This window comes from Mandrillus leucophaeus, unplaced genomic scaffold, assembly GCF_000951045.1.
Source record: "Mandrillus leucophaeus isolate KB7577 unplaced genomic scaffold, Mleu.le_1.0 Scaffold1286, whole genome shotgun sequence".
Classification (NCBI taxonomy): domain Eukaryota; kingdom Metazoa; phylum Chordata; class Mammalia; order Primates; family Cercopithecidae; genus Mandrillus; species Mandrillus leucophaeus.
In genome coordinates this window covers 22,037-32,245 of record NW_012101239.1, presented here as the reverse complement: position 1 = coordinate 32,245, position 10,209 = coordinate 22,037, and positions in this window count along the sequence as shown.

Sequence of the window (10,209 nt, the reverse complement as noted above, 5' to 3'; positions counted from 1 at the left end):
TCTTTTTAAATTACTTGTACTAATAAATAATTCAATATGACTTCAAAAAAAAAAGAATATTATCTGAAATGGCAAGACAATTTTTCTGAATATAAAGTTTTCTTACTTCTTTCTTGCTCTTTCTATTTTAACTCCTTTTTTTTAACTGTATTTTTCTTTCCTTGTGATGGTTCATTTTAAACATTTTTTTTCTGCGTCCCTTACATACATATTTGATCAACCATCTCCAAGGGAAGAAAATACCTTTCTCAATCAAAATTCAAGTAGACTTTCTTTAACGGAAAGCAGGTTTTGCACATACTTACACTGCTTATTTGGCTCACTGGTTCGTATTGGGCACACACATTTTCAAAAGACAGGAATGGCAAAGGGATAAGAAATGTAAGGGAATTAAATTGGTTACAATCTGTAAAAGTATCCAAGCTCCCTTTACCCTTAATTAGGCTGAATTTTATGAGCACTGTAACTATGTTTCTATAAATATTCATGCATATACATTCAATATACACATATTAATATTAAGAAGTATTTCCAGTGCTCGAAGAATCAATACACTAACAATACACTGAAATACTGTGCCAGAGCAGTCTGGTAGGCTCTTTCCAGAGGGCTGCTTCTGGGCAATAGACCTCAGGCCATAGTAAGGTAAGATTAAGTAAGATTTCTGGTAAGATTTCTGAATAAAATCAACTTTAATTCTTTAAAAAGGTTGATTTTGGCTGGTAGCAGAGGCTCATGCCTGTAATCCTAGAAGTTTGGGAGGCCGAGGCGGGAGGATCACTTGATCCCAGGAGTTTGAGACAAGCTGGGGCAATATAGTGAAACTTTCTCTCTACAAAAAACAAAAATAAAAATGAGCTAAGTATGGTGGCTCTTACCTATAGTTCCAGCTATTCAGGAGGCTGAGGTGGGAGGATCACTTGAGCAAAGGAGGGAGAGAAGGTTACAATGAGCCATGATTACACCACTGCACTCCTGCTGGTGCAATAGAGTGAGACTCTGTATTTGTTTGTTTTCCTTAGTCAATAGAGGCTTACGTTTAAGCAGTCACAATTATACATTTGACCTGAAGTTTGTTTGTGTTTTCCCTAGAATTTGTTAAAGAAACTGGGCCAGAATGCTCTCTGCCTAACAGTAGTTCAATTTGTTCTTTTGGTAAATGTTTTTTACCTTGTTTCTCAAAAGGGCGAGTTTCTGAGGCTTCATTTCAAATAGAAATGATCGATCCAAGAAACTTATTTGAGAGTGCATTTGGCCGTTCTTGCATTTATATAAAGAAATACCTGAGACTGGGTAATTATTTTTAAAAACGAGGGCGGGGCGGCATTTAGATGGATCACAGGTGTGCAGGCTGTACAGGAAACATAGTGCCGGCATCTGCTTCTGGGGACTCCTCTGGAAACACAGTCATGGTGAAAAGCAAAGCAGGACCTTGCACATCACATGGGCAAAAGCAGGAGATAGAGAGAGAGAGGCCGGCCACACAGTTTTAAACAGCCAGATCTCATGAAAAGTCACTCACTGTGGTGAGGACAGCATCAAGAGGGTGGCGTTAAGCCATTCATGAGAAATCCACCCCCACGATCCCATCACCCCCAACTAGGCCCTACCTCCAACACTGGGGATTACAATTCAGCATGAGATACGGTCAGGGACAAGTAATATCAGAGGACTACCCTGGAGCTTTTCCCTTCTCCCTACCAGCCAGAGGAGAAACAATAAACAGGCAGAAATTATGGGGTTTGACCAATATTGCTATACATTAACTGTGAAGGAGGAGAACATGATAGGGGATTACCCAGAACCACTGTAGTTTTCTTATTTCTATCCCTGTTTAGTTTTAATTTTATATTTTGTTCTGAATGATTATTATCTACATTATCCCATGTATTTCTACTAGTCACATTAAAACAAAATGGCAAATTTTGCTAATTTCCTCCCCCCCTCAATTTTGATTAATAATAATTTACCACTAGTGGTAAGAAAGAGCTTTTATTAGAGTGATATTTTTCATCTCTTCTCCCTTTTAAAGTATCTCCAAGCTCTCTCATTTATTTCTCCTTCAATTTCTCTAGTTATAACCAGCCTCCTTTGACACTGTTGACTGATTTGATCTTTAATCTCTTCTGTGGTAGCTTTTTCTCATTCAGTTAATATTATCTTCATCTACCTCTTTATTCCCATGGTCAAGTGTTTTTCTCTAGGGAACACATGTATAGTTTTTCACCTACTCATTCATGGTTTTCTTCTCTAATTCAAGGGGCTATGGGTGGACTGCAGAGAACTTTAAAACTATGATCAGAATTCTTTGTGTTTAAATCCAGGCATATTTACAAAGAGGAGTGAGGAGCTGCCTAGCTATACAGGGGTCATCAGGAAGATGATGGTGACTGTAAACAGTAGCGGAAGCAGTAGTACTATCGGGAGGATGGTTGAGATAATAGTAAGGTAGAGGAAGCAGTATTGGTATTTTCCTGATAGCTGTGGTGTGGTTAGCAATAGTAAGTGGTTGTAATTGCAATGGTGAAGGTATTTATAAGGTTGGCTTGGGAGGTGTTCTTGGGAGATGGTGGTTGTGAGCATAATGGTGATTGATCTGATGCCCTGAAAAACTCCCCCTGCCAGTTTACACCTCTCTCACCACTTCTTCCTAGTTATGCCACCAATTTTAACTAGGAGTAAGCAAACACCCCAGTCCCTCTCTTCAAAAGAAAAAATTTTCCTGCCTAACGTCACTGATACAGCTAAAGAAAGGAAGATGCACTCCTACATTTTAAGTTGTAAATTGGAAAAGTATTAGTCTATAAAAACCTATAGCATAAGGATTCTAATACCTCCTCACTTGATTATGAGGGTTAAATGATAAAATAGCTTTCTGTCAAATACATGGTAACAATGATATAACATTCGCACTTTGTTCCTCCTTTTCTCTCTTTGCCTTAAATGTTGTGGACAAATTGGTAGGAAAACTACATTAAAGTTTGAAAAGCTTATTTCTATGGAAAAATCAGTTCCAGGTTTTACGGAACAGTTTTACAAATTATCTTTCAAAACACAACATGGTTACAAAGCAGAATTGCCAGTATCTGGTTTAAACAACTGGGTCAGAGATTTGTCCAAGTGTCAGGGGACTGGTTCTAGGACGCTTTCCTTAACAACACTTATTTTATGGTTTATTTTATAACTCCTCAAGGAGAAGCAGGAGATATTTCTGTTGTATTTTGTTTTGACTTTAATATTTGACATAATTTATGTAGAGAGGACAAAATGCTGACTACAATAGACAACAAAGATATAGTCAGGAATGCTAACATTGGAAAGCCACAGCATCACACAAAACAGAGCATTGCTCTCTAATGAATAGTTAGAATTACGCTTTGCAGAGAGGACTGAAGCAGGAATACCTTTAAAACAATTTAACCATGAGGCTTTGCATGCTCTCTTCTTACTGCCTGAAATATTCACTTCCCTTAATGACCCCTCGTCTCTCAGGGAGGCCTGCCCCTAATCTCCTTACCTAGGTCAAGTCACCCCTTGACAGTATCTCATTACTCCCTTCCACAGCATTATTTACAGTGTCAATTTCAGAGATGTTTAAAAGACTATCCAAATAATGTGTTCTTTTCAAATTAAATTTTAATCTCCGGGGGTGCAGGACCTGACTCATTCTTCTTCACTTATGCTCCCAATGCTTATCACAATGCTGACACCTACTAGACACAAAACCAATGTGTGCCATCTATTGAAAGTGATCCTTTCCTACCAAATCCAGTGGAATGCAACCATGAGACACACAGAAAGTCATTAAAACCTGAGGAAAAAATGATTCAAAACCTTAGTCATAAGGGCTAAAGCTTCCCAGATAACTTACTATATAGATTTAAATAAAAGCTATAGAAAAGAATAGAAATGGAAAATTTCTAACCCAAAGTATAAATGCTCAATATGATGAATACTCCAATTACCCTAATTTGATCATTACACATTGTATACCTGTATCAAAACATCACATGTAGCCCATAGTTATACACAATTATTTGCCCATAATAATTAAAAATTTTAAATTATAAAAATGAAAGTACATATCATAAATCCGTGGTATAATCTTTGGAGTTGATAACTAAATATATTTATAACTACATTTATTAAGATGTATGAATGTCAATATCCATATTTAAATTGTCATTTTGTAATAAAGATTCTTTTGGTCTAAAAGGTATTTTGGTTGCTATAAAGCATGCAGTTAAAGAATTTATGCAAGTACTTCCATAAAAATGCCTAAAATTGGTAAATCTTGTATCCTATACTAAATATTATAGTCAAGTTTCTCTTTCCCAAAGAGAGAAAAATAAAAATGAGATTAATAGCACACTTTGCAAAATATTACTTGCTCAAATAATTCTTTTTTTTTTTTTTTTTTGGAGACGAAGTTTTGCCCTTGTTGCCCAGGATGGAGTGTAATGGCGCTATCTCGGCTCACTGCAACCTTAGCATCCCGGGTTCAAGCAATTCTCCTGCCTCAGCCTCCCAAGTTGCTGGGATTACTGGCACCTACCATCATGCCTAATTTTTTGTATTTTTAGTAGAGATGGAGTTTTGCTGTGTTCACCAGGCTGGCCTTGCCTCAGGTGATCCACTCGCCTCGGCCTCCCAAAGTGCTGGGATTACAGGCATGAGACACTGTGCCTGGCCAATAATTCTTTTTAGATGGGCTATATCTGTGTTTGATTGACAGTATGACTATTTTAGCTTCAATGTCATGACAGAATCAGCATTGCATGTCTTCACTCACTTTTTAGAGAAACTATGGTCCCCATTCTCACTACTTCTTTGCCTTATGTATTTTTAAAAATCAAACACAGACCACAAAAAAAAAAGTGATGCACCTTATAATATATAAGCATCATCAACTCATGCTAAGAGCTTGAAGACAAGTACTTAAAGCTCATAAAAGTCATAGAAGACATCAGTCTGGTGACTTTATTTGTTTTTTGGTTTTTGGTGTTTGTTTTTTGTTTTTGTCTTTTGTTTTGTTTTGTTTTTCTTGAGACAGAGTCTCGCTCTGTCGCCTAGGCTGGAGCACAGTGGCATGATCTCGGCTCCCTGCAACTTCCACCTCCTGGGTTCAAGCAGTTCTCCTGCCTCAGGTTCCCATGTAGCAGTGATTATAGGCACGTGCCACCACGCCTGGCTAATTTTTTGTATTTTAGTAGAGATAGAGTTTCACCATGTTTCCCAGGCTGATCTCGAACTGAGCTCAAGCAATCCACCTGCCTCAGCTTCCCAAAATGCTAGGATTAAAGGTGTGAGCCACCATGCCTGGCTGGTCTGGTGACTTTTTGTTGGTAATTACTACCAGTCATGTGAATCCACCTGGGCTTTTATACTTTATTCCTCTCTAGTATGTTTAGGCCACTGAAAATCTATCTTCTACCTGGACCTCAGGGACCTGCCCTACTGTTTTATATTGGAAACGGAAGGTTCTGAGGAATGTTCAGAATTCATAAAATTGTCAGGGTCAGATTCAGTATCTGGTTCACTAAGGATTTGTCTTGGAGAAGCTAATGTTCATAGAAGTCTAACTGCCAGTTCTACAATGCTCCTGAATACATTATAATCTAATGGTTAGACTGGTGAAGTCCCACACTTAATTCACCCATAGGCAAGGTCTGGAGAATATTGTGTAAATCAGCCCTAATCAGCTGTATCTCCAACCAAAAGCTGCACAGTTCCTTGTGAAAATTACCCAGATCTAGGATCCAATGCTTCAGGGGATCTGACCAGCCTCCCTGCAGAGGATAGCCAGATCTGCAGGCACTGGCAAGATCCCCTGATGCATTAGAGTCTAGGTCTGAGTGACTGAAGACCAGTTTGCTCTATTATTGCATCTCCAGATTCCAGTCCCCTATCCTGAGATGTATGTCAGTGTCCCTGACATTCCTCTTCAAAAAGGCCCTGATACTGCACTATTCACTGAGCATTCAATCTTAGTTCAGCCTTTGATGGTGCCTTTTTAATTTCCCTACACTTCCTGTCCTGTATCTCACCCACCGGTCTCACAGCCCTCATCACTTATGTGGCTTGCGGATGTCTGCCTTGCTGAGTCCAGGTCTGGAACCCAATTTCTTTAGAAGGGAAGTTTAAGCAAATGCAATGGATGAGTTCATAATTCTCTTGGACAAACAGATGTTAAAGATAAGAAGAAGCTGTAGACCCCATATAAGCTTACTTATCTTAGCCAAGGTATGTCAAATTTAAGAATCATGGCCTGTAGCTGCTTTATTGCAGTTTCCTGAGTCAATACACCAACTGATAGAAAGCAAGTTATGGCTACAGAAGTCAAGCCTGAGATTACAGTCCTCAGCAGCAGGTTTTATCTAGCTTCCCTTTGCCCTCTAACTCGCTCCTGATGACCACAGGGTAAACACAGAAAAAGATGTTTACTTTATTATTTACTAAGGCAGGAAAACATCTAAGAGCTGTAATTAATTAATGGTGCCAGTAAAAGTGAAAAAGCAAGGTGGTTAGGTCACAGCTCCCCTCTTTTTTTTAACTTTGCACTCAAAATAGACATTTGCTCTCAGAAAGCAATTTCTGACCACTCTGATTCTTGTGCAAGTGTTTTGATAAATCTCTGAAGAAGCCTTAAAAGGTGGCAATCAATATTGAGATAATAGAGCCTGGCCCATAAACAATTCTTGCCTTTGATATGAAAAGCTAATGAAAAGTCACAGAAACAGAGGTTATACTTTACTGACTTTTATGTAAGAAGAAACAATGTCCATGGTGGACTTGTGAGATGTTAAACCTACTCTTCTTCATTAAGATGTTTGGTTTCTAAATCTTCACTTACAACATATTGGAGGTAAGCCAGCAAGGATTTTTATGGTATCTGGCAATTGTAAAGTTTATATCTCAGAATAGGTTGGTTTATTCGACATTTATATAAAACTCATGATAGCAATTGTACATATTTAGGTTAAAATGTCACCTCAGCATAACAGACCACCTGCTTTAATATAGAAAGCCTAATTCTTTGTAAAGAAAAAAATATTCCTGTGTACCCTTCTCAGAATCATGTAAGCCAAGATGTCATAATGGCTCTATAAATTGGGCACCAGCAACCCAGACAGCAAGTCCCAAAGTAGCTTGGAAGAGGCTTCAGCAAAGTTATATGTGAGCCTCTGTGCCATAGGCAACTTCTCACCCTTTCCTTGGTTCTGGCTTCCTGCTTTATGAGCAGCAGCCTCCTCTGGGTGTCCTGGCTCTCATTAATTTTCCAGGGGTAGGAACATTTGAAAACCTGGAAGTACTGAAAGAAGATTCGTTTAAGAACACAGACTAATGCAATCCATGGAATCACAGAAGAGGTGAAACACCAGGCCACAGGAAACAGGGCCAGAGAAAATGAAGTGGCAGAAATTCACAGATTGTCTCTTTTAGGTTCCTGCCTTTGGATGGCTCAGCTAGGACTAAATGCTATCCTTTCATTCTTGAGAATGAGAGAACTGTTATTAATGGACTGAAAAATCACACTGGAGTAGGAAAGAAAGAGCCTTTTCCAATAGCAGATATGTTTGTGTGGCAAACACTAGCAATGTCTACTCCACTGCTCTATAATACAAGTAGTATCTTTTAAAGATTTTCTTAAAATGGGCCAACATTTATCCCACACTTGCTTAACTTGATACCTGTAACTCCATTCAGTAGAAGCAAAATCCCTCCCCCAAAATAGATCTCCAAGTAGCTCAAAGTAAATGCAAGTATTATTGTAACACCTGTAGTATTCTGTTGTTTAAAATTTACTTCTGGCTGGGCACAGTGGCTCATGCCTGTAATCCTAGCACTTTGGGAGACCGGGGTGGGTGGATCACCTGAGGTCAGGAGTTCAAGACCAGCTTGGCCAACATGACAAAACCCCATCTCTACTACAAATACAAAATTTAGCTGGGTGTGGTGGTGCATGCCTGTAGTTCCAGCTACTCAGGAGGCTGAGGCAGGAGAATCACTTGAACCCAGGAGGCAGAGATTGCAGTGAGCTGAGATTGCACTACCGCACTCCAGCCTGGACGACAGAGCGAGACTCGGTCTCAAAAAAAAAAAAAAAAAAAAAAAAATTACTTCTAGTATTCTAGCAACACTATGGTATAATTTATAATGAAGCATAACATATTCCTAAATATGCAATCAAATAACATGTTATTTAACAAGATAAAGTACATTCATTTTGTTTTAAATAATCAGTTTTCCAAGATTCATGGTAAAGATAGTACCTATCACACACCAAGAGCCTAAGAGGCATATAAAGAGATATAAGCTATCTTTCTCTAGGCCTTTTAGAGGGTTTGGGCTAGGTAAAATGAATTTTTCAAGCCTCTCAGCAAAAATATGTTTACATTAGAATGCAACTTAGTGGGCTCAAGCTTCTTGCAGACCAGGCCATGGTAATTTGGACATGCTTTCATTGGTCAGCCTGATATCACTTTTTCCCAAGCATCAATAGTATTAATTATAATTATTTTAATCATTAGTTAATCATCACTATAAGATACAGTAAAATGAATTGTCATAGGAAAATATTACATTTGGGCCGGGTGTGGTGGTTCATGCCTGTAATCCTATCACTTTGGGAGGCCAAGGCGGGTGGATTGCTTGAGTTCAAGAGTTCAAGATCAGCCTGGGCAACATAGTGAAACCCCCTTTTTACAAAAAATACAAAAGTTCGCTGGTGTGGTGGTCTGCGCCTGTAGCCCCAGTTACTTGGGGGAGCTGAGACAGGAAGACCACTTGAACTTTGGGAGGTTGAGGCTGCAGTGAGCCAAGGGCAAACCACTGATCTCCAGCCTGAGTGACAAAGTGAGACCCCGTCTCAAAAAAAAAAAAAAAGAAAAAAAAAAAGGAAAGGAAACATTACGTTTAATGTAAAATTATACAGTGGACTATAAGAAACTAAACACTAACTTTTTTTATCATCTATTGAACTATCAAATTTGGGAGAAAAACAGTACTTTCCATGTTCTTAAAGTTCTATTTCTCTGTTGTTGTTGTACTTTCTTTTCTTTTCTATATCCACAGCTGTGAGTATCTTACATCCTTTAATGTCCTCCTTATTCGTTAAATTTTTATTCACTTTTAGAAAGTAAATTGAGCTTTCAAATGATCCATCTTGATGAATAAGAAATGGATTACGCTTGTGGATGAATCTTTTTTTTCACTGTTGTTAATCATTCTCATAATTTAAAAATTATGTAAACAAAATTATTTTTAGCCTATTATGAATGTCTGTGCTTTCTGATTACTTAATTGCAGAGAGATAAGCTTGAAGAAAATGTTACACTACCTTTTGTACCAAGTCTCAGTATCTTAATTCAAAAGCAATTTTCCCAAGAAAGCCGAGCAACAATTTTCCCATAAAAAGAAAAGTAAAATCTAATAGTTGTAGCTAGAAAGAGTATATCTCTTTTATTTTCAGTTAGACACACATTAAAAAAAAAAAAAAAAAAAAAAAATCTGTGTTTCTTCTTAGATGTTTCAGGCAATGAATGGTGCCTGACAGAAAGCCTGAAAAACTATTTGAATGAAACAAGAAGTAGCCATATTTCAAAGAGATCATGTCATTTGCATTTGATTGTGAAAAATCTTGAAATTCTGAGGAATTCAACTTAAATTGTTGTAGGTGTCATTAGCTTGGCACATTTTCACAAACTTATAGGATTTTATCCATGAGAAATAGGTCTGAAGTATGCCAGGCAAGGTGATTTTATTGACAATGCCACCAGCTACCATACTCACACATGCCTTATTTTCCTGTGTATTTTGACATCATTTAAAACTTATGGACTTTTCTTGTTATATAAAGGTTTTCTTTGTTTTTATGCACATCTACCAGTGGTCAGTCTTTTTTTTTTGACATATTTAGTAAACCCATAGTAACAATTTAGCAGACATTCTGAAAGTATATTTTCCATCTGTTAATTCTATCCAACACCAAAAGAAAGAAACTAATGAAATATATACTAATCACTCCATAAGCAACTTCTCCACAAAACAGAATAATCTTTTCATTAATAATCATCATAATTAATTTCCACTTTATTATGGACAATTTATTTTAAATTGCTTTTAAAAGGTCTACTTTCATTTCCTTGTCATTTTGTGCCTAGTTTATCGAGCAACTTTTTTGCTAATAACAAAACAGTACCAAATCAT